Source organism: Sceloporus occidentalis, unplaced genomic scaffold (assembly GCF_023333645.1).
Source record: "Sceloporus occidentalis isolate IW3139 unplaced genomic scaffold, rSceOcc1.0.p SCAF_7, whole genome shotgun sequence".
NCBI classification, from domain to species: Eukaryota; Metazoa; Chordata; class Lepidosauria; order Squamata; family Phrynosomatidae; genus Sceloporus; species Sceloporus occidentalis.
In genome coordinates this window covers 50,967,368-50,993,607 of record NW_028316987.1, presented here as the reverse complement: position 1 = coordinate 50,993,607, position 26,240 = coordinate 50,967,368, and the positions used below count along the sequence as shown (strand labels likewise).

The window sequence follows — 26,240 nt, the reverse complement described above, 5'->3', positions numbered from 1 at the left end:
AGGGGAGCTCTGTTTCTGTTTTAATTGATGCTGCTGTTGTGTGCCTTCAAGTTGTTTCCGACCTATGGCGACCCTAAGGTGACCCTATCGTGGGGTTTTCTTGACATGTTTCTTCAGAGGGGGTGTGCCATTGCCATCCTCTGAGGCTGAGAGAGTGTGACTTGCCTAAGGTCACTTAGTGACTGATATGTCAGTATTCTATGGAATCCTGAAATTTGCCTTTTATGTTTAGAATTCTCAGCCAGAGAGCTCTAGTGTTTCCCTAGGCTACAAACCAGATTTAGGATTCCATAGGATGAACTGTAGCAGTTAAAGTGGCATCATACTGCTATAATTGTGTAATAATAAGAATGGACCTAGTGTCTGATATTCCTGAGAGTACAAAGGTGAGCTTAGGGGGTTTAGGACATTTTGTGGGGTACAAAAAGCACTGCCTTCCAACAGACATGAATAGACAGGGTGGTTTAGAAAATTAGCCAGGGGTTGACCATTGCCAGCCTGCTATGATATCCTGAGGCAATTTCCTCCCTTCTTCTAATGGTAGGCCTAATGCAATTGCTAATTGCCAGAAAAGTTCTTCTGTGAAACAGCTTCATCCCTGTGGAATTTAGAAAAACTGACTTCACCTTCAGGTATTCTGCCTTCTTAGACTTATTTGTCTGTGGCTGAGATGGTTGTTGGCCACTTACCCCTTCTGTTCCTTGGAGAAGGCATTGATTTTAGTAACATATTTAGTAACAAGGACCACCTGGAATTGAGACAATGCCTCTTGTTGAGTAACACTTTGACACTGAGTGTCAGAAACAAACCTGGGAGGAATATTCCTTTGCTGTTTATTTCTTGGTTGGAAAAAGGATTTCCTAGTGCTTGGGAATCCCTATCAAGAAGAATACAGGCAGCTGCACATTAGATGTGAGAAGCTGCACATTAGAAAATATTTGTCCAGAAATACATGTGGGTATTCCTTCCACACAGAAATGTGTTTCTGCATGCAAAAACTATGTATTTCTGTAAAGAAAGTTTGTTTCTACACAGAAAACATGTTTCCTACACAGAAAAACCTGTATTTCTGCACAGAAAGTATATTTCTGAACAAAAAATAGTTTTTCTTAGAATGTGTATTTGTACACAAAAAATAATTTCAGTATAGAAAGTATTTTATGCATAGAAAAACCATATGTATATGTGTGTAGAAAGCAAGCTTGTGTTTCTGCATAGAAAAAAGAAATCATGCATTTTTCTACAGTTGCATACCTACTGAAGCATGGACAGTAGTCAAGAACTGCACAGAAATCTTTGTGTTCTCATCCAGAGGAGAATACTGGAGAAATTTCCTGCAAGCATGGGTTAGAAATAATGGCAGTTGTATTCAGACTAATTGTTTTCCATAGGCCATGATTTCTGAGATTTCCTAGATTCCCTGCCACTGATGAGTCTGCCAATAGTAAAAGTTGACTCAGAAATCCTCTGCCTAAATGGGATTGGGTGTAGAACTTTGTCCATGTTAGTCTCTTCATAGAAGCTTGGTCACATCTTGAAGAGCCCTTTAGAGCAATTTCAGTTGCAACCTGAATACCATATATACTGTGTATAAATTGAGAAATTTAGGTCAAGATTGACCCCAAAAAACTAGGTTGACATGGGTCAGTATGGTAAGTCGTCCCAAGCCTCTTCCCAGATGGGCTGCCTCCACAGGGGGTTAGTTCCTTCATTGATGTAAGGAGTTAAGTCTTACCTTTCACTGGGGGATAGTTCCTTCATTGATGTAAGAGTTAAGATACAGTACTTACATTGACCCATGGTTAAGTCGGCTCAGGTTTTCCGGGTCAATTTTTTAACCTAAATTTCTAGACTTATACATGAGTATATACAGTAATCCTTAAGATAATGAAACCAAGCCTGTTGATTTTCCTAGATTTTTTTCTAAGGCCTTTGACAATATAGAATATGAATTCCAGATAATACAAATGTAAGAAGAAGTGGACTTTTTTGAGATCATTTCAAAATGCTCTAAACAGTTTTGGGATATTACTAATGTTTTTCTACCACCTCTGTGTATCTTCATACAATTATTGCTTCTCTTGTCTGTTGTTCAATAGGTATGCAAATTTAATCAGTGCGGTGATGCAGATTACCTGTAACTCTTTTCATTCAGCCCAGATGACCCAGTTTGCAGGTTATGCTAGAGATCAGATGAAATTGTGTCTTTGGACTTTCTTTTGGTACTCATTTTTGCAACAATTTGTTTTTTGCAGGGGTGGAGGAGGATGAAAGTTTTCTTCAAAATAAATCTTACTCTTGTGTGACTTTGCTCCTTTTCTGATGGTAGTTTGCAGGCTCATACCCTTGATCAGTGCTTCAGAACCATTTTAATTCCTTCCCCCTTCCTGATGATAATACACTAATGAGGTAGAAGGAGAGGTGCTTGTGAGATTGTCTGTCACTGGTATCAAAATAAAATCAAAATCACTGACTTTAGGATAGCAGGCACCTTTGCTGGGGAGAGGGTTGTCTTGTCACAGCCCTTCAGTTTGGGTCTAGGTTTTCCATTATCTTTTCATTGTTGGAGAATGGCTAGATTCAAGTTTAAACCTAAGAAAGAAAGATCAGAAAGCTGGCCAGTATGCCTTGGGATGAAGCACCCATAAATGTTTGTGTCCAGCCTCCTTTATTCACATGGTAAATATAGTAGTTTGAACTTCCAGCTTGTAGCAGTAGTTGAGAATAATTCTTCCTGGTCATTCAGCATAATTTCTTTTCCTTTGTAGGGATGGAAATGAATCTCCTTGGATTCAATATCTCAGGGAAAGTAACATTTTCAAATTTTCTGAGAGTCATTGTGAGATGAATTTGCACACTTGTGAGGTTTATAGGGTGGTTCAAAGTAGTGTGCACAAAATAATTCACACTTTATAAAATATGAATGAGTGAGAGTACAGTTGGAAAAACAAGCAGGGGCATGCTTGAATCATTGGAGTAAATATGTTCATTAGGTTAGAAGAGTAAAGAAGGGTTTGCATAAAGTGAATGTTTTAAAAATAAACAAATTTCCATGCCAAAAAAAAAAAAAAAATAATCCCAAAGAAACAAGCAAAATGGACAGAAAAAGGATGGGAAGAATATTAAGGGCCCGTACAGACAGGCCAAAATAAAGCTGCTTCAGGTCACTTTGGAGGTATGCTGTTTAAATGACACATGTATCTTAAGAGGCCAGAAGCGGTGCCAAAGCTGCGCTCCGGTCCTTACGACTGGAGCATGGCTTTGGAGCAGCTTCTGGCCTGTTAGGATGCATGCATGATTTAATAAATAATAAAATAAAATAAAATTTTTATTTATACCCCGCCCTTCCAAACGATCAGGGCGGCTTACAAGAGCACCAAGGTGCAAACATCATACAAGGTTAAAAACAGCCAAAACCATAAACATAATAACAATCCTTAAAAACAATAAAAAGCCCCTTAGCCCATCCTCACGGCCACGAGAGAGGAGGGAGGCCCATAGGATATTTAGTCGGGGAATGCCTGATTAAATAGGAAGGTTTTAAGACCCTTCCTGAATTGGGCCAGGGTGGTAGATGAGCGGAGCTCGATGGGCAGCGTATTCCAAAGGGCTGGGGCAGCTGTGGAAAAGGATCTTCTGGCAGTAACAGCCAACCTGGCCCCAGGCACCTTCAGGAGTTGCTGCCCAGATGTTCTGAGGGTGCGAGGCGGAATGTACGGGGAGAGGCGGTCCTTCAGGAAACCTGGGCCCAAGCCATTTAGGGCTTTATAGGTAATAACCAACGCCTTATATTGAGCTCGGAAGCGGACGGGCAGCCAATGGAGATCTTTAAGCACAGGTGTTATATGGCTGGTCCTGGGGACGCCAGTGACCAGCCGCGCTGCCATGTTCTGCACCATTTGCAGCTTCCGAGTTTGGTATAAGGGTTGCCCCATGTAGAGTACATTGCAGAAATCCAGTCTCGAAGTTACCAGAGCATGTACGATAGTTTCAAGGTCCCTCTGGGCCAGGTATGGGCGCAGCTGGCGAATCAGCCGAAGCTGATAACAGGTACTCCTGACCGTCGCATTCACCTGAGCAGTCAGGTGAAGGGACGAGTCAAGAAGCACCCCCAGACTGCGCACGGAGTCCTTCACGGGGAGCGTGACCCCGTTCAGGACAGGTGGAACCACCGCCATTCCTGGACCAGGGGAACCTATCACCAGTACCTCCGTTTTCTCTGGATTTAAACAGCATACCTCCAAAGTGACCTGAAGCAGCGTTGTTTTGGCCTGTCTGTATGGGTCTTTAGTTTGTAGAAATATATGTAGTGAAAATAAAGTTTTTATAGCCCTGTTCCTTTCTGTCTGTGTGCTACACTATGGTACAGTCTTGCTCTCTTGTGTGTGTTCTTGAAAGCTATTTGGAAACTGTTGCTGTTGAATTCTTAGGCCTTAATTCGACACAGGGCCTTTGCTCTACATGAAAATTAATAGTTAAGTAGCAAGGCAGCATATAATTCTTTTAATATACTGGTTCAATTCTTAATAACCTCTTTGTAGCAAATGATTACCAGAAGTCTATAGTAAACTTACATGATTATAAATGGAGGGTACTTTGTTGTAACATTAGAGGCCATTAGAGTATTAATTCACTATATAAAACAGACATAAACAAGAATAATTGCTTTCTGTGTTTTCCAGAAAAGATCAAAGAAAAATCTTAGGAAGCTACAGATCTTTTATTCTTAATGTTGTAAAGTAGGAATATTAGATGGCTACCCACTGAAAATATACATGTTGTTTCTAATGTCAATTTTTAGCTGATGAATGCAGAAATCTAAAACAGACATACAAGAAGTATAGTTGAACACAGTTGCACTTACTTTTGAGTAAGCTTATTTACACGTCTATTAAATGTATTTCCCAGCTTCTTAATACAAAATAATGCTCTAGGCAGTTAATAATGATGTATAATTAAAACTTAAAAGCAAATCAATTAAAAATAAAAAATGGACAAGGATTGAATTGTTAATGTACTGTCTGTGCTGTGTTTCCAAGCTATGTATATTTAGAAAAATCATAGTATACCACTCCCCAGCTGTGCTCAAGATAGTTTCATTGCAGTTGGTACCAGTTAGTTTCCAGGCGAAGTACAAAGTGATGGTTATTACCTTTGAAGCTCTATATAGTTTGGGTCCAGGATTCCTAAGGGATTGCCTCCTCATCTTTGATCCATCCCATACACTCAGGTCCCCTGGGGGATATTTACTTCAACTGGCCAGGAATAGATTGGCAACCCAGAGGACTTTTTCATTGGCCGTTCCTAGACTCTCCCTGCTGGGAGAGATTCGACAGCTAAATACGCTGTCTGCATATTTAAAGGAATATTTAAGACCTATTTGTTCCAGCAGCTGTAACCAGTCAATTTTAAACTATGAATTTTAAATTATAATATTTTAATATATAGTGGAAAATGACGAACCAAGATCCCTATGCAGGTTGGCAGTACACACATACACACAGGATTGGCAAGAAAGACAATTGCTGGATTCAGGGCATATTAGTATATCTTGTACAACCTCTGATTTGAAGCACGCTCCCCAATATTTCTAATCATTTAAAATTAGAAGAAATTGGAGGGAAAAGAAGTTTTATAATTTCATTTGTATACAGAAAATGCATAAGATGTATAGATGTTTTGTATTTGAATTGTAGACAATACATAAAAATGGCAATAAAAATAAAATGAGAAGAAATATACTGGTTGTTCAGTGCCGCTTGAATTCTTGTCAGTTATTCTAGCCATCATTTTTGTACTAAAAGTTTGTAATAGTTTTATTGTAGTTATCCTGGGGCATAATTGCACTACACAGTTATAGCACTATTAGTTGACTTCAGCTGTCCATGGGTCTGTCCTATGATATTGTGGGTTTGGCAATTTAGTGCCTTTAAGTGCCTTACCAAACAACAAACTCGGAGGTCTTCCTGCTGCTTTGTTGGAATTCTTGCAAGTGGCACTAGTTTTCCTCATGAAGTATGTGGTTTCTTAGGAGTTCAAGCTTCTATATTTGGTGTGTGTGTGTCATTCTTAATATTATTTGCTTGATTGGAACTCTAGAGAATGTGCATGGAAAGCTTAGAGGCTTTTGCAGCCTACTTGTCCTACCCCCTCTGCCACTCGTGATTTGGGAGCCAGGTGTTATCTGGATTCATTTTATTTTAATTATTTAATTATACTTTTGCCAAAAATTTTGTTACTTTCCTAGAGTTAAGAAGGTGGTTAATGGTATTTAGGGTGGTTTGTTTCCTTGTTGTCTGAGTAAAGATTCAGTGGATTAAGACAATACAATACTTGTATCTGTACTACAGTTATGTCAGTTTAATAATGCTTTAGGTGGTTTGGCTCCATCTGGGATTTGTACATAGTTTGGTGAGATACTTTGAAAGAACCAAGGTACTGTGAGAAGAGAGGAATTAAATCAGTTTAATTCTATATTCTAGGGTACTAGTGTGAATTGTACTTTGTGGGCTCTCTAGATTTTAACTATCTCATTTGACTTTGTATCTCAGAAATCTCTTGGGATGGAGCTCTGACAAATTTAAATAGTATCAACCTGATATAGCTGTATAGTGCAACAAATGACTGCACTCAGTAATGATTCACTAGATTAAGATGAGAGGATTTTATGTGTGCTTTAGAAGGATTTAGCCACCTTTTACTGCATATGAGAGAAAGGTGAGACACTTACTAAATAAAGAGGATTTCTTCATCTTCTCTTTAGTTTTAATTTGTCCTGAACTTGTCACAAGGAAAAATGTGAAATGAAATGAAGTAAGGCTGCAGTTGTAGTTATTTATTTATTTAAACATTTATTTCCCATTTACCAATCCATGTGAGATTACGAAAGATGTTTCAGTTAACATGATGGCACATAGGACTGATTGTAGTGTTGATAAGAGCACTCCACCAAACATATCTTGGAAGTAAATTTGTCCCCAGGATGAGGATGCCAGTGAATAGGCATCCAATATTGAGGTGCACCATTACCGTGCTCATGGGTTGTAGCCCTGGCATCTTGACCAGGTTGTTCTCACTCAGATGAAGCAGAATGCTATTGGACATGGGATGATTTGCCACAAACTTGATGAATGTGGGAGTCCCCCACAGCATACTATGGCAACCTCAACAGCTGATCCTTGTCATGTGCATAATAGTGAGTTCACATACCCTGCCCAAATAGACTGATGGTGTCTGACTGTCCACACTGATTGAGGGGTTTCTGGTCAGAGAAAACACAGATAATTAAATGGGGGGGGGGGTTCTTGGGCTCTTTCCCCTGCCCCTTAGACCAGCCTGCTAGTCTGGTACTTAACATAGGTCTCGAAGGCTGTGGACTCCCACCGCTCCATTCTCTGGATAGTGGAAGTTGGCAAACCACGCTTGGCTGCTGCTGTAGCAGTTCCATTATGAAAGGAATGTGTAGAAAACTTATGGGCAGGGAGGCTATTTGCTGAAATGATGTTCCTAAGGACAGAATGGAATTGGTATTGAAGTGTGCACAGATAGTGCTTTGGAACCTGTGGATGCTGGTTCAAGTAATAAAGCATTGACTAGATGGAGCAAAGCTGTCCTGGAGAGGCCATACCCAGTATTATTATCCAACCTTTACCATGCTGATCAGTCTTAAGAGTGCTTCAGATTAATCTGCATGCCTCATTGGACTAAAAGGAGATTGGATGATGATAAAAACTGTCCAGAGTCATCTCGTGAGGAACATGGGAAGAGGCAGTGAAAAATACCAGTGTAAAAGCAACCTCCAAAACCACTACCTTATCTGAAGATCTGCAAACTGATGGCAGTGACTTGATAAGGTGCAGGAAGACGACCTCTGATATTGGTAGGAGAGGATCAAGAGGATAGGTGTCTCCTTAGCCCAGTCCTCCAACACCTGCTGGATCTGGTAAGCTGGCGATGGGATTTACAAAGCCAACTGCCTTGCCATAAAATGACATGGCAGCCAAGCTGTGTGAGAAGATAGTCCTGATTCTTTTAAATGGACTGTGAATTATAACATGACTCCATCCCTTACAGGCCATCCTGCCAGTTTACCCAAAGTTTTAAGAAAGTTCCAGAAGACCCATAGACTGCCCTGGTATACCTTGAGGGTCAATGGGGCTAGCAATAGAATGGCATGCTCCATCTCTTATCTGCTAAGGTTCCAAAGATGTGCTAGTACCTCCATCAGTTGTGGAAAGGCAAGCAGGGCTATCTCACGAAACCTGCCAGACTGAAGATGGGAGAGGAAATCTGTCAGAGAGTTCTGTACTCCTGCCACATGGTGTGTGTGAAAAAGTATGCTGCGGTTCAAACACTGTGGGATGAAACATCTTACTAACTTTGTGATCCCAGGGAATTTGGGTCTTTGAGTGTTAACTATGCTGACATCAGTGGCATTGTTGCACCAAAACAGGGGAGACCTTTTGGCAAATTTGACCACCCAAATATGGACAGCCACCACTATATGAAAGAATTCAAGAAAACTCAAATCTCTAGTAAGTCCATTACTTAGCCAGTCATCCAGCCATGGGTCAGCACAACCATACAGAGCTCCTGCATGAGACTTTACTTGAAGATTAGCATAGAGGAGTAATGTGCTCCTGTAAAATGACAGCCCATTATAATTGAGGAGGAAAATGCTTCACAACTTCAAGTCTTTCTGAATCTTGCTGGTGATCCTGTTGTGGTGATGTGGGACAGTAACTCTGTTTGGGATCTCATATAGGTGAGCACAGAATGTCTGCCTCAGTACAACCCTGCATGTGAAATTCAAGTGACTGGCGAGAACTTGAAAGAAATGCAACTCTGCTGAGCATGGAATCCATCTGTTGCTGGAGAGCCTCCAACTTCTCAATGGGCAGGCATGAAATACTTAGCATAGTGTCCAGCTCAATAATGAGAAACATAAGCATGGTAAGAGGGCCCTCCATCTTCTCATGTGTGAGGGGAACATTGAGGACTTGGATCAGATCTTGACAGACTTAAGGGTACCTGTGCAAGTCAAGGAAGGCCAGCCAGTGAATAGGAAGTCATCAAGATAGCATGTAATTGCAAGATTCCCTGTCCTTTTAATTGCACAACCCTCAAGGAATATATTGAACTGCTTGAAAGCATGGCATGATATCAAGCAGCCCATGGACATAGCTTTGTCAAAATAAAAGATGCACTCAAAGTGAAAGCTGAAGGGGTTAAAATCATCCTGGTGAACTTGCAGCAGCCAGAATGTTGATTTTATATCACACTTCACCAGAAGAGTAGCTGGGCCCAAATCACGAATCATTGCAAGTCACATCTAAAAACACTGGTCTTTGCATCATTGATTGATTACCCCTTTGGGAAAGAAAGATTATGTATGAAACGATATTCCTCCTGGGTCTTCTTTGGAATGACTCCCAGTGGTGACAGACAATGATTAGGAAAAGGGAGTTTTGCATGAGAGCTAGATATACCCACCTGCAGTTCCTTTACCACTTTTGCTCTCACAGTATCGTGAAGGTTAGAAACAGACTGAGAGTCAGGAGCATTGGAAATGGTGCACTTACTGGAATAAAGAATCCTAAATCCATTTGCGAAGCCATCCAGAATGTAGGTGGCAATGGCCCTTTTTGGGTAAAGGACTGGCCATGATGCCAGCACATGCAGCTTAATTGCTGTGGGTGCTCTTTCCTCCCTGTTGACCCCCACCAGCACCCCAGGAACTGGGCACAATATGCATTTCTGTACACTCACCTTAAAAGCAGGAACTACTGGAATGTTGATAGATGCAATGCATCTGTGGTCAAGCTTGCCTGTCAGACTTAAAGATAAACGTAAAGGTAGTCCCTTGAAATGAGTGTCTAGTCTTAACGGACTGTAGGGGGTGGTGCTCATCTCCGTTAGTAAGCCGAAGAGCCAGCGTTGTCCGAAGACTGTCCTGATAGTCATATGGCCAGCATGATGGCACTGAACACTGTTACCTTCCCACTGAAGTAGTACCTATTTATTTACAGCCGCCCCTTCGCTTTTGCGGGGGATCCGTTCTGGACCCTCCTGTGCAAAAACATAAAATCACCGATATTCAAGCCACACTTCCCCCCAGTCTGCAGTTCTCCTTCTCCGCCTCTGTTTTTCCACCTCTGTCTTCCTGCACACATATTTCTATCCTGTTCACAGCTGCCTTCCCTGTCCACTAACCTTCCCTGCCTCTTCTCTCTTCATCTGCCTGTCCCAGTCTTCTTGGTTCCTGTCTATCTCCTGGTCTCCTCTTCTCTTTTCGCCTCTATTCATAGTCTCTCTCCCCGCTACCTTCCCCTTGGGTCCTCCTTTGCCTTCTTTCTCTGCCTCTGCTGCCTTCCCATGTGTTTTCCTCCTTGTCACCTTCCTTCCTGTCTGCTTCTCCTCACTCACTTTTGAATTCCTGGCTGTTCCTGCTGACTTGCCCCACACCTCTCGCATTTCTCTTGCCACCTTGCTTTGTGGTGGAGTGGCTGCAGCTGCCGCCACACTTTCAGCCCTTGCCCTGTTTCTTCCAAGATCCCATAGGGATTGTTGGTAAATCAAAGGAAGGGATCCTGTTGAAGTCTGGTACCCCAAGACCCCCTTCTGCATGCCACAAAGTTATTATTGGCTGTCTTATTGTGTTAATTGTGTCCCTGTACTGGGAGGACGGTGAGGTATTAAATAAATAAATAAATAAATAGAATAGAATAGAATAGTAATAATAGTTCTCTACTACTACTGTTCTTCATGTTTCTGGAGTTGGGAATGTTTGATGTATGGTTGTTATTCTCATCAACTACCCTCCCTTTACGCCCTTCTCTTCCTTTTCTAGGTGAAGGGCATGTCAAGTATCATCTCCTCTTCTTCATTGCTTCTTTTTTTCAGATGCTATGGTTCAGTAAGAGGTAAGTTTAAGTAGTCATTAAACAGATCTTTTTTTTTAAAAAAAAATAAATGTAGGAAACTGATACACACATAGCATTCTTGATCACTCAGCCATAAAGATGGGATTGTATGCTGTCTGTTTTTCCCTTCTTGGAGCATGGATTTTCCCCACCCTTTTTATGCGTAGTATTAGTGCTGTGAAGTGTTACATTGGTGCTGACATTAAACAAAAGTTGCAGCTTACTGTGGTTCTCTTTTGTTCAGAATTTGAAACCAGGTTTTGATGCTTGTTTGGTGCATTATTGTTAGGAGGAAATCTGATTAGCCTTAATAGTTAATACAGTGGGCCCTCCACATCTAAAGGCCATGGTTCCACAAATTCCACTAACTACAAATCAATCATCCCATATTTTTAAATGGCAGTGAGAACACAGACATGCTGAGACATCCACATTCATGTCACTACTATTTAATAATATGGGACCTTTGAAAATATGGGACACACTTTTTTATATTTGCGTGGGGTCTGGGAATCAAACTCCCATTGATACGGAGGATTAACAAAAGGAGAGGAATTCATGCTGTCAAATAGAGTGAGAGAATATTGTGCAATCTGGGGTCCATGGCAGGCTGAGAGACAGTAAATAAATGCTCTTAGTAAATAAAATAAGTAATGCCATGGCATACTCCTAATTTCTTAACCATGTTTAGAACCATCTTGGTATTCTATGATGTACAGAGTTCCTTGAAGAGTTTGCTATTATGTCCTTGTTTATTCTTGCAACAAATATTCTTTGTAACTAAAGGGAAAAAAAGAAGCTAATCAGTTAATTAAATTCTGTTTCCTGCTGCATGTAGAAAGGAGGATTTGCGTGGTAAGACTTGCCACTTTCTGGGAAGTAAAGAATAGCCACAGAAATGGAAATTAGTCAGGGAAGTTGTGATTCAGATATACTATAGTTGTGTAATAAATTTTGTGCCATACTTTTGTAAGAAGACATTCTTCACTTATGGAAGTTAGAGAAGGGGTGGAATACAAATGTAATATAATTAGGCATAATTTTGTGGTGAGACAAGGTTTGTCTACATTGAACCATCAGAAAGCAAAGGTGTCACTATCCAAGCCACGCATGAAAAAAGTTTTGGGTTTTGGAATATTTTGGATTTAGGAATTCCAGATAAGGGAGATTCAATTTGTGTTTTAAATGTTAATGTTTGTGTGGGGTGGGTGGAGTGGTGGTTTGGAGATAAAACACGAGTTTAGCCTCATTATTATATACATATCATTAAAGACATACAAAAGAAAATTACAGCCCTAAAACAAAAACATAAACATTTTGTAATTCTTTTTAGAGATTATTTGTACAATACTACTCTTTCTATTGTAATTTTTTTAGCACAGTTTCAAAACAGATATGTTTCTTCTGTGAGAAATCAATGTTGAAAGGAGCTCACATTGAAACTTCATTCTTGGCAAAAGAGTACATTTCAGCACTTCTGTAGTTTAAAACCATATACTGTAATAATGATTCTTTAATTGATGATTCTTTAAATTCAGGAATGTTTTTCATTGGTGATCAGAGAAATCAATCAAAGATGATCAGGGAAAATGAAGAGAAAAGGAAAATCAAATGTTGGTGGCAGCCTTAAAGGGCATATGCAGGGCAATGATGAAGGCATACATTGACCTTTTTTACACTTGAACTGTGGCAGCATTATCTAGGGCATAATTTCTAGGATGATACATGGGTCCAAAACACACTGCAAGAAATAATCCAGTTTGAGACCACTTTAACTGCCCTGGCTCAGGGCTAGGAAATCCTGGGAACTGTAGTTTATTGTGGCGCCAGAGCCTTCTGACAGAGAAAGCTAAATATCTCACAGATCTACAGTTCCCAGAATTCTCTAGCATTGAGCCAGGACAGTTAAAGTGGTCTCAAACTGGATTATTTCTGCAGTGTGTTTTGGACCATGAAAAAAACTTCTTCTAGAAATCTTGTTCTGTAAGAGTCAATCTACGTGCTACATCAATTGTCTGAAAGCAAGTGCCTTTAAAAGAAATAACCCCCACACATAGCTCTCTCTGTGTGTATGTGGAACAGGCTCAAAATGACAGTGGTTGTTGGTGTTTTAAATGAATATCACTGTCTTAAAGTTGCTGTTATCCTGAGGAAGATTCTGTATGACCTGTAATAGACATGTTGGTGTTTACTTGGATCGTGGCACAGCAGTGACGAAAAGGCAGTTTTCTGGCATGCTCAGGGACACTGTGTCTTTGCACATTTCTGGGCTGAACATTGATTAAGATTATGTCCTGAATGTTTGCACCTTTGTACTCAGATGGGAATCTTTGGGGATTTGAGTAATGGTGTGCCATATATATGTATGGACTGCTTTCCTAGACCCCTCTTCAGTTATTTTCCATACTGGTGGCATAGGAAAGATGCACAGTTCACCACATATATCACTTTCCATTCATTTCTTGTTTCCCCATTAACTTAAAACAAAAACCCCAGCACCTTAGTCTCTTGACAGATATACCCGGTAAAATCTGCATTTTGTCTCTCAAAGCATTGCACAGGTGTCTGATCTTCTCTTTTCATTCCCGCTTGAGTTAGTATTCAGACTGTGAATTCATATATTGCGATATTCACATGATGACACTGATAACTCAAATGTGTGAAAGTGCTGTTGACAGTTGTTGGGTGATAAGTCACCAGTGATGATTGCCTCTTATCACTCACAGGCCCTTAGCCGTCTTCTGACCATGTCAGCCATCATGTAACATGTGATGACAGTCACTTAAACTGAACTTTTGAACTTTCTTCAGTTTACCATTATGGCACACCCAACATGCCTTACCACCAGACTTGTAAAAATACTCTGTTCTAAATAACTATTATTACAAGCTGAAAGCGAGTTAATTACTATTTCTCTTCTTGAGAATCTGAAAACAGGAAAATCATTTTTTACTAACCTATGTTTTCAGATAAGGAAAGTCAAAGATGAAAGTGCAAAGGCAGGCTTAATGCTGAACATAAAGAAAACAAAACTTATGACAGTGGATGAATTACATAAATTCAACCTAGACAATGAAGAAATTGAAATAGTTAAAGAATTCCCATATTTAGGATCAAACATTGATCAGAATCATGGCTGCAATTGAGAAATTAGAAAGAGACTAAGAATGGGAAGGGCATTTATGAAAGAACTAGAAAAGATCCTAAATTGTATTGATATACAACTGAGCACTAAAGTCAGAATCATCCAAGCCCTCACCTTCTATGGATGTGAGAGCTGGACAGTGAAGATAGGAAGAAAATCAGTTCATTTAAGATGTGCTGAAGAAGAGTGCTGGAGATAATCACAGAAAGCCAAAAAGACAAACAGATGGGTCCCTGAACAGATCAAGCCTGAAATCTCCATGGAAGCCAACATGATCAAATTAAGGCTGTCCTGCTTTGGCCATATCATTACTAGGTATATCTCATTAGAAAAAACAATAATATTAGGCTGTTGGCTTGAAAATATAACTGAAAATCAGCTGGTTACAGCCACCATTTATATGAGTGTCAATTAGGGTTTCTCTCCCGCCCAAACAAACTTCCTTATTTCTTTATCCCAATCTTCTAATATTTTTAAATTTGAGATGATTGGGATACAGTGCGTCCTTGCCTTACGCGGGGGATCTGTTCCGGATCCCTCCGCGTAAGGCGAATTCCGCCTATGCTCGAGCCCCATTGGAAACAATGGGGCTCGTGCGCGGCGGCGCGGGTGTGCGCGGGGCGCAACGGGCGCACGCGCCCATTCAATTGAATGGGACGCGCCGCCCCTTCCGCCCCGCACGTGCACCGCGGCTTGAGTGCATACGCTCAAGTCCGCGTATGGCACGCCCGTGTATGGCGCGGGCGCACTGTATTAGTAAAAAGATAATTGAGCTTTGGCAGCACAGACATTTTGACAGCTGCGATTCTTCCAGAAAAGGATAGGTTTATCTTAGACCATTTCATAAGATCCTGTTTAGTTTTTTTTCCATATAGACTTGTAATTGTTCTCAAACAGTTCAGCATTTATATTGGTGATCCAAATACCTAGATATTTGGTCTTTTTCACAACTTTACATTTAGTTCATTCATGTATTTCCTTTTCTTCAGCTAATGGTACATTTTCAGTTATAATTACTGATTTCTGAGTGTTTATTGTAAATCCTGATGCTATGCCAAAGTTGTTAATTGTGTCTATAACTTTATGTATGCAGGTAGCTGGGTCTTCCAGAAAAATAACAAGGTCGTCTGCATAAGCTTTGAGTTTAAATTCGTACTTCTTAATCTTTACTCCAGTGATTTCTGTGTCCTTTCTAATTTTGTTGTTAAGGTCTTCCAAAACAGTTATAAATAAGAAGGGAGACAGGGGACATCCTTGCCTTGTCCCTTTTTGTATGCTAAATTGTTGAGTTCTTTCTCCATTGATAAAGAGCCTTGCGGTTTGGTTGGTATAAATGCTTTGTATCCAGCTAAGATATCTGCCACCAATCCCTAGGTTACTCAAAGTGCATATCATATAATCCCAATTAAGGCTATCAAATGCCTTATATGCATCTACAAAAAACATTCCAAATTTCTTATGAATGTTTTTTCAAAATATTCAATAAGATTTAACATCACTCTTGTATTATGTTTTAAATGTCTTGCAGGAAGAAAGCCTGTTTGATCTGGCTCAATTTGTGAAATAAAACAGGTTTTAAGCGTTCAGCCAAGATAAAGGCAAATATCTTGTAATCTAAATTAAGTAAGGAAATTGGTCTGTAATTTTCCACATTATTATTATTATTATTATTATTATTATTGAATTTGATTTTTAGATGCATTTTGTTAGAGAAATCATAACTGATCTTGTACTGTCAGCTTATTGTTTACCATTATAGATACTCGTATATGCAACTGGGCTATCTTAACAGAGACTTAGACCTAGAGCCAAATTTTGAGGAATATGAATAGAAATTCCCACAAAAGCATGTGTCACACTCCTTTCTACATCTAAGAGTACATTAAGTAATTCCAAAGAAGAAAGGAAGTAACGAAAGTGTGTGTGTGTGTGTGCGTGTGTGTGTGCATGTGTGCACACTGTACCTATCAATTTATGGCTATTTATTACACAGAGATTTATTAGGAAATGAATACTTTAGAAGTGGTTTTGCCAGTTCCTTCCCCGCAAATAAATACTTACGGTACCCCTAATATCGTAACATGCCTAGAAATCCATAAACAAAAGCGTCTGGATAGAGATCAACAGTATTGGTAGGCAGCTGGCTGCTGTCACTAGTGCTAAAATGTTGGAGCTTGCATCTTCTGATAGTTTGATGGGGGAGATTTGGAATCCAAAATAATTGTGGGTAAATTTATTGCTAAGCAAGTTCTTAGTTTCCCAAAATAGCATATATTGAAATCTCTTTGATGGAGTCCAGTTAGTTCCAGCCAGTAAATTACTGGTAATATATTGGAAACACATTCATACGATTCTGGAGGATGTGCAGATTCTTTTAGGTAATTTTCATCTGGATTGCCACAGGAGCTGGTTACTTCTTGCTAACTCATTGCTACTGGCCTTGTTTTTGAACTGCATATCTTTCCTTTGTTGAAGAGATGAATGGGCCATACAGGGAACTTTTCTTCATTATAATTTGACCTTTAGTTTTAATATCTAGCCATTTGTGGACTGAAGGGATCAGATTAGAAACCAGCACTTTTCAGCAGAGACACAGCAGTGTTAAATTTGCAGTTCAGTTAAGCTTAAGTTAAGTGTGTTAATATTCAATCAACTTCCCTGGTAATTTCAGGAATTGTAGACAATGGAAATATCTAGTGTGGTGTAGTGATTTGAGCATTGGGCTATGACTCTGGAGACCAGGGTTCAAATCCATGCTCAGTCATGGAAACCCACTGGGTAACCTTGGGCAAGTCATGCTCTCTCAGCTGCAGAGGAAGGCAAGGGCCTCTGAACAAATCTTGCCAAGAAAACCTGTAATAGTTTCTTGCTAGAGTTGCCATAAGTTGGAAACTCCATCAAGGAACACAACAACAACAACAACAACAACTTCATTCTGCAATTAGGAATATAAGTAATTAATTGCTATCCAGTAATTACATGTTTGTGGGAGAGTGAGAGGGAGAAAGTCAGAAAGACACAAATATTGTTTGTGCAACAAGTATCCTAAATATAATTGGAGCTCTGATGGAAAATGAGTGATAAGGATCTCCCATTGTTTTCATTTGTCCTTGAGGCACTCCACAGGGCTGTTTTTAGGATTAGGAATGAATAGGGGAGAATGGGTGGGATCCTGTTAGTGACATATGTGCACATAAGTATGGCTTACATACATGTATTTAACTTTTTCAGAGAGGTTCAGGAAACTGTTCTCTAGGACATTGGGCTGAAGCACAAGGCTGGAGACCACTCTGACCGCAATGAGGCTGGGGCCGCGGCAACTGCACAGCCTGCTCCTGGAGCCACTGGCTTTTTGGTCTGGTTTTTCCCTACTTAGCATGGCCTGGGAGTGGCTTCTGGTTGCTTTGGGGTGTGCATCATGTACACACCATGCCCCCAAAGTGGCCAGAAGCCACATTATTTGGCCCCATGTGTTTCAGGCCATGGTGGTTTGATTGACACAGTACAAGATTGGATTCATGTCTGTATTTCTGTGCTGTCATGGTATCCATAAGTATGACTTATACAGTAGTTTAAAATATTTTAATAAATAAAATACATTTTTATTTGGCAATGCAAAATTAATTTAAAGGAATCTATGATTTTCAGAAGTGTAAACTAGTAGCTCTTTAATGTTCTTGTCTAAATCTTGCAGAAAGTTTATATTTTTGTCTTTCAGTTTTATGTACAGATGCCTATATGAACTTTATCACATGGGAGGCAAGTGTCCTCCTCCCATGATGAAATTGCTATTAAATCCTGCTAATAGCAGAATCAGGGGGAAGATTATCACACCTCCACATGCTTCCCCTGTTCTTGTCCTGTTTATAAAGAGTAATGGAGGCATCATTTGGCATTAACAGAAACACCCGTTAATACCAAATGATGCCTCCTTTACTGTTTACAAATGGGACAAGAATGGGAGAAGCGTGCGGGTGTGTGTGATAATCTCAACTCCAATAGCACTATTAACAGGATTTAATGGTAATTTAATCACGGGAGGAGGACACTTGTTTCCTTTGTGTGATAATCTCCAGAGTCCCTGGAAATATTTTGAACTAAGTTTAAATATCTTTGCCTGTTTGATTAATCAAAGGGAGTTTCATTTGAGTTATACTGTTGAAGAAACATAATGGGAGTGGTTTTAGTCGCTTTACTTTGTTGTTTCCAGAGACAACTTTAATAGACACAGTTTCTGTACTACAGTTAGAAAAAGTTTGTGATCTTAAATGTGGTGATTTTGCATAAACATGGACCTTCCTTCTGAAGAGGTATGCCTTTGGATGTGAAAGAAACCGTATCCTACATTTTGAACAGGATCTGCATGGAGAGGATTTATAATGAAGCTCTTTGCTTTTTCTTATTTTCTTAATATTTAGTTAAGGAAGGTGACTCAAAGTCTAGCTTTGGTTGTGTAGCTTCAGTAATTATAAATATACTGGCTTCAGTGGGAGAGACATCAAACAATGGTTTTGATGATGGTTCAGTTAATTCACTTTCAGAAGTTCAATAATTCATCTTCGAAGTGTCAGCAGCTGGCTCTTGTTAATGGTAAGCCTTTCATTTCTGTTAAATCAATTGTGAATAATAGAAGCTTTCAGAGAAAAATGATGAAGTAAGCATTGATTTCCAAATTGGATGTCTGATCTGGAGCATTAATAAAACACAGTGCAAGCATACACCAAGTACCCAATACACTGTGATCACCTAAGCAGTAATCAGAGAAAAATCAGTTATTTTTGTGTACTGCATTAGGTCTTCTAACATGTCACCTGCTTCCATTTGTCATTGTGTCTATGATGTCAACTGCATAATTGTTCTGATTTTTTTTTTTAAAAAAGAATGTTTTATAGTTTAGCATCGTAATAAGCAACTTATCTTGTCTGTGACAAATACTTGCCACCCTGGCATTTAGGCTTGCATTTTTTAAAAACAAAATGATAATCTGAATTTTTTAATGAGTACAAGGCTTCACTTAAAAGACATGAACTGCTATCAAAACACATTATAGTGAGATTAAATACTGTTTGTTGTTGTTAACTGAGTTGACCCTGACTCATGGCAACCCCCAAACATCTCCTGCCCTCCATTTCTCTGTTCAGGTCCTGCAGACTCAGGTCCATGACTTCCATGATTGACTCTGTCCATCTGTTATGTGGGCTACCTCTCTTTTACTACCTTCTACCTTCCATGACATTGTTGTCTGTTTTAATGAGTCATGCCTTCTCATGATGTGACCAATGTACAATAACTTTAGTTTTGTCATCTTGGCATCCACTGAGAGTTCAGGCTTAATCTGTTCTAGGACCCACTGTTTGTCTTTTTGGCTGTCCACAGCATCTCTCTTCTCCATTCTTCCCCAGCACCAAATCTCAAATGAGCTGATTTTCTTTTTATCCATTTTCTTCACTGCCCAACTGTCACATCCATACGTGGTGATGGGGAATACAATGCCTTGGATGAGTCTAGCTTTAGTGTATATCTTTACACTTTAAGATTTTATCTAGTTTTTTAATGTGTACAAGGCAGCCCTTCCCATTCCGAGTCTTCTGTTGATTTCATGACAGCAGTCTCTGTTCTGGTCAATATTTGATCCAAGGTATGGAAAACTTTTAACTATTTCAATTTCCTTGTTGTGTGGGTTGAATTTAAGTAGATCCTCCGTGGTCATTATTTTTGTTTTTTTATGTTTAGTGGTAAGTCTGCCTTTGCACTTATTTCATTTACTTTCCTTAGTAATTGTTTCAAGTCTATGAAGTTTTCTGCTACTGTTATGGTGTCATCTACATCTCTTAGATTATTGATGTTCCTTCTTCTATCTTTACACCTCCTTCTTCTAACACTGCTCTTTGTATGATATTTTCTGCACACAAGCAGAACAAATAGGGTGATAGAATGCAGCCTTGCCTGACTCCTTTGCCAATTGGGAACAGATCATTAACATATTAACATAATCATTTTGTATTTTCTGTGCTTGAATCTTTGTTTCCATAACTCTCTCTCCCCCCCCCCCCCGCCCCTTTCTATGCTTTAAAAAGTTCCTGAATTGCTTTAGGTGTCTAAATCTTTTTTAGTTCAGGCATTTCTGGAATTTTTTTAAAATTTAAAATAAAAACAAAACCCTGGCAGCATGGGATAGTGTAATAATAATAATAATAATAATAATAATAATAATAATGATAATAATAATAATAATAGGCATTTTATCATTGCAGAATAATACAGCAGGGGTTTGCCACAAGAAAATACAGCTTTCTGACCAGAGGCTGAAAATAACATGTTACAAAAAATGATGTTATGTGTGGTGCATTACTTACAAAAATAGTGCAATTACTGCTAACATCATTAGTTATTAATGGAATGAGTGATCTTGTTAGTCTTTAAGGTCAGGTCATTTTGATGATTTTGGGCCATTGTAATTTTGAATTCTATTTCAAAAAATATAAAGTAAATGAGTAACATCAAAGTGCACCTAATTATTTTCACGTTCTTCTTTGTGGTCCCTGTGACTCACACAAATAGGTCATCTGTGCCTGCATAGTGGGTTATTTGGAACCTTTTAGTGCTGTTGTGTAAGCGTTTTGGTGGTAGCCCTGCCCACTATCTGAACACCCAACCACAGAACTTCTTTCCTAAATCCTACGTTCTTTTTTGTTTGCTCTAGCAACAACATCAATAGAAATTTGTTCTGATCTTCGATTTCTTGATTAATTACATTTCTAATCTGCAGTATTCTTCTTCCATTTTGCTTTGGATTTTGTATTATACTTTGAACCTACCTCAGGGCTGCTGACTTTATTTCTGGCTGTTCACCTGGTCTGTTGTTTTGGCTGTGCATGCCCTGAGGTGCTTATGATCTTCACCTCTTGTGATGCTTAGACCCATAGAGTACAGTCACTCCAAGTGCTTGTTGTGTTAGGAAAAGGATGCAACATTGAGGTTGGTGACACTCACACATTCACCCCTTAGGCACGTCACAACTGCTTGCTCCGACCTAAGGTCCTCATTTGGAGAATACCTTCAAGATGATGATGATGATGATTTTTAATGCCCTTTTCACCAAAGTGCAGAGCATCAGACATATATAAGTAGTAGACTGTGCCACTGAAAACAGAAAATTTGGCCTCTAGGTGTCTGTCAATTCCTTGCTTGGTTTTGGCCCAGACTTCTAAGGTTCTGACATTCAAATTACTCTTCAGAGGTCTTGTTATGACTCAGTATTAGCTGCTATCAATTACCTGTGTTGGAGCTGGCTGTTTCACCCCTGGTCCCATTGACTCCCACTTTGAGCCCAACCACAGATATCAAAGCATTCAGCACAATGGGCTCAGGGTTTCTCCAGACCTGCTGCCGATTCAGCTCCTCAGCAACTCACAGAGTTGGCGGATAACCACCTGTCTTCTGCCTAATCAAAGGAATGTACTCCTGCATTATTATAAAACCACTGTTTACACAGTTTACATCAATGGCATTATAGATAGTTTGGACATATTCTGGTCCAATAGACATCCCTGGACTGTACATAGAACCATCTCATCCTAAGATTCTGTCTCTTCTAAGGAACAACCCTTCTAACTCTCTATTCTTGAGATATTGTCTATACCATATGGGGTTTTGTGCTTATGTTGTTGTCAACTCATGACGACCCTGTGGATGAGACATCTTCAAGACTCGCTATCCTCCACTGCTCTGCTTAGGTCCTGTAAATTCATGCCCATGGCCTCCTTAATGGAGTTCATCCATCTAACATGTGGCTTTCTCTCTTTCTACTTCCTCCCACCTTTCCCAGCATTGTTGTTTTTTCCAATGAGCTGTGCCTTCTCATTGAGCTTTATCACACTAGCGAGATATTGCAGAAAAATGAGATTTAAAGTGGATTTAAATTAAATCAGAATTTAAACAGAACCCGCAAATTTGGGAAGCTTATCACACCGAATTGCTGCTAAAGTGAAATGACGAGAAGTTAAACCGAAGTTAAGCTGGAGGAAAATGTCACCTTTTTACTGTGGAAATTTCCTCATTCTCCTGATACTCCTCACCGTTCACTGCAGTAAGGTGAGGCAACTGAAACTGGAGATAGACAAAATGTATAGCTTAGTGGTCATTCTCCTCCCTTCTTGCTCTGCAGCTCATTGACCCACCATTCAGCAGTCCTACACTTACAATTTTTCTTGTCACCTTAGGACATTGTTTCGGTTCAGGTGAGAATCACCCGTTTTGTTCCCCAGTTCTTGTCAGAAAGAGAGCTCACCCTCTCATCAGTCAAACACTATCTGTTGGTAATCTCTTGGACCTTGCAGAACGATGGGAAACCTGACTGTTTTACCACATTCCTTTGTAGAGAGGTTTGAGATTATTTGAAAGCTTTCATCCCCCCACTACCTCACTTGACCTGCCTCACTGGGGCCTTGAGCTGGTTCTCTCCCACTTACTGCAAAACGCATTCAAATCTTTGGCTTTCTGCATCATGAGGCCTTATCAGGAAGGTGGTGCCTATTACGTCAACTAGAAAAGTGTGAGAGTGATGCACCCTTAGGAGGTTGATTCTTTTACATTCTGCTTTTACATGAACAATGTTGTCCTGACACCAGGAATGTCATCTCTGGCGGAAATCTTCATATGACTTTGATCACTCTCTTCGTTCCCTGGGGGTTCCACAAGTGTCATTGATCATGCATGCCATTCTTGTACTATTTGTCTAGAAGAGTTTACCATTTTCTGCACAGAACTTTTTCAAATAGATCTCTGGCTTTGTTAGTTTTGTCTATGCCCTTACATGGGAGGCTCTTCCTGCACAAATACAAAGCCACTTTCACAGGGCTTTGGCAACTTCCGATGCATTCCTTAGGGTAGTCTACAGGGCATTAGCAGGGTAGCTACCTGCACTCAACTTTAAGTTTTTGTTACGCATTATTGTCCTAATGCAAGGCCCAGATAGGAGGCTATGCCTGTGACAGCTACTTTTTTCTTGAATTGCATGACATTCCACCTTTTATGGTTGGTAGCTTTCTAGTCTCCCGTTAGTGTGAGTCACAGAGACAACAAAGAAGGACAGGTTGCTTACTATAATGTAGTTCTTTAAGTGAACTCACACAACCCCTCTCATCCTCCCCTCATTGTGTCCTGCCTTTCCTTAGATCCTTGGCTTCTGCTTTGGCATCCTTGTAATTCAGGCTTCAGGCAGAAAGTGCTCTTGTTGAGTGTGCAGATCCTGGGTAGGACTACCACTAAAATGTTTACATAATAGAAACCATTCTAGAAGGTTGTGAATGGTGCACTGTACAGATGAACATATCCCATTTGTATGAGTTCACAGATGACCATTCAAAGAACGACAGTTACGCGTAAGCAATCTGCCCTTCTAAGCTCTGCTCTGCCCTGCCCATAATAATAATAATAATAATAATAATGACCTATGTTTTAAGTGAATAAGAATATCAGTGTCTGTCTAGTCAGTATTGTACATAGATTTCCATTTAAAAATGTTAATACCCAACACTGTTGCAACAGATGAAAATTGAGTTGAGAAGAGTTGTGATTTGTGCCATAGAAACTAAACAGATAAATCATTCAACTTAATTTTCTTAGTATGAATCCTGAAGAAGATCTTTATAAATACATATTTTGTCTATAGAGGAGGTTGAATATAATACTCCAGCACTTTAGGAGCTGGGAAGGAGACGCTGAAGGACATAACAGCATTGGAAATATAGGTGAAGGCTTAATAGCACTGTTACTATTGGACTGAAATATGGGTGAGGTTAGGGATTCTGCTGAATTTTCGTTTTGGAAAAGGAATATTTTTTACAGAAAATATCAAAGAATAAAGCCATATGCTGAGCAAAAAAGTAGAGGCATTTTTTTTATCAGTGTGTGCAGTTTTTGCAGAAGTATTCAAAGTATATTACAGACATCTGCTAGCAGCCTGTACTAACAATAAATTTAAGAGTAAGGCAACATTCGTGGAGGGCAATAAAAGATGGAAATAAAGTTTTATTTTCTACAGAAGCTGGTTTTTCCCCATCTTAGCATTCCAGAACTTCCACACATAATCTTAAGGCAAAAATTTCAGAACAAACTTACCAAGAGTAATTATTTATCAGCTACCAACATCTTATTTGTTCAAATATTTTTTGGAGAAGGAAGGAACATGCTAGAAGCCTATGACATACAGGTATAGTTATACTGTGCATACCTCAAGCTGTTTACATGTTCTTGAGGTGTCATATCTTAGTAGTTGCTTTTTCTGAAACTTGTCAAACAATTTTCCAATATAAACTTCTCGTCTTCACTAGAATGGAATGGAAATGGTTACTTGGGTCCCTCATAATTATCTCCCCTAAATGTCTCAGTTGAAGAGGATAGAAAGAGTATGTTTTATACTGATTAAGATCACATGTCCATCAATCCCACTGTTGTTGACACTGACTGGCAGTACTGGCTGTCCAGAGTTTCAAGCTGGAAAATCTCTCTCCATTCTTCAGTCCTGTGTAAGGGATTGAACCCTGGATGTGCATACAAAGTATGTGCTCTGTCACAGCCCCATATTAGAAAACTGGCCAGATTATTTGTCCAGCTAGCCCAGGGTTGGTCACCCCAACTGAGAGTCATCGAAATCCTCTTGGTGTATGTACTACATGCCATGTGTTGGCAGAGACCGTGGTCCCCTGTGTTTTTGCAGATACCTTTGTGTAGCATTCACTCATGAAGTGGGTGGTTTCAAATGTGTTTCTTTGGGCTCTGTATGCTAGCTTATAAAATGGATGTGTTGATAAATTAACTGACCTTTGTAGGAGTGGCAGTCAGGGGGAGAAGAATTTGGCATAGGCCTTGTCTTGTGATTAGTGGTGTAGTGGTTTGAGAGTTGGACTATGATTCTGGAGACCAGGGTTGAAATATCTGCTCAACTATGAAAACCCACTGGTTGACTTTGGGCAAGTTACTGGGCAACTCTCTTAGTCTTAGAGGAAGGCAGAAGTAAACTTTTTCTGAACGAAACCCATGATAGGGTCACTTTAAGGTTACTATAATTTGGAAATGACTTGAAGGCACACAACAACAACTTGTGATCAACAGTTTTAATGAAATAAAATTGTATTTCTCTAGCATTTAAAAAAATAGGCACCAATAAAGCAAATAACCAAAGGTGGGTAGTTTGGGTTGACTTCCATTCATTTAGGGCAGTTTTCTAATTTTTTCGACTACCCTTCCCCAAATTATTTCCTTCCAGATGTGTTGATTACAACTCCTATTGTTCTGACTCAGTAGGATGGGGGTTGTAATCCAACGCACCTAGAAGGTACCAGGTTAGAAGAGCCTGATTCTGACAATATGTTTCATTAAAAAAAACACTTTAATATGTTCATTTTGATACTGCACTGATGACTCAGTTATAAAGTTAGCAAAGAACATTAGAAATAGCCAACAGAAAATAAATTAATTTTAAATTGTTTACATTTCTATTCCATATAACCATAGGCAAGGTTGCTTAGATGTATTTTAATATTTGTAGAATAGTTATTCATATGGATTTTTAGAAGCCATGTGTGAACTCTCACAATTCTCTTAAATATATCAACCCTTGTAGTTGATAGTCTTGTATCTCCTAATAGCTTTATTAAATCTGGACAAAAGCAATAGCCAAGCCAATATCCTCTTAGTAGCACTGCAGATTTCCTTCTTTAATTGTTTGATGAAATTAGTGTCACTGTAGAGCTATAGAGCAATAAAGTTGGATAGGCAGTCAAAGTGGGATTTTATTAGCTGGTTCTTTCGCTGCTTGCAAAAGCAAGCCCCTGATAAATGCTTGAGCACTGGCCATGCATTCTGTTTGAAAGTGAATAGCTTTTATGTTAAGTCACAAAACAGTTTGTGTGCGTATGTGCGCACATCTGTATTCATTGGAGTGATTAACAAATAGAATTTATTAGTTCAGTGTACAATTTATAACATTTTTCAAATTGTACAAAATTAAATAATAAGAATAAGCAAAACAAAAATATTCTTCTAAGTGTTCATTAAATACTCCATAAATATTTTATTTTTAGTGATTAGCTGCATCCTATCAGGCTCCAGAGGAAACCTCTAAGAAGTGCTGGTTGTTTGCTTTTAAATTGTGTGTATGTGTGTGTCTC

The 26,240-nt window shown here is 39.4% G+C and overlaps 1 protein-coding gene across 1 annotated transcript in view; it reads left to right on the top strand.

The window, feature by feature from the left end:
* The window catches only part of RARB (retinoic acid receptor beta), a 399,083-nt gene that overhangs the window by 6,261 nt on the left and 366,582 nt on the right, over nucleotides 1–26,240 (top strand). Inside the window, exon 2 of the mRNA XM_089532927.1 lies at nucleotides 10,850–10,922. The gene's annotated coding sequence lies outside the window, so the exon portion shown is untranslated. The remainder of the gene's footprint in view (nucleotides 1–10,849; nucleotides 10,923–26,240) is intronic.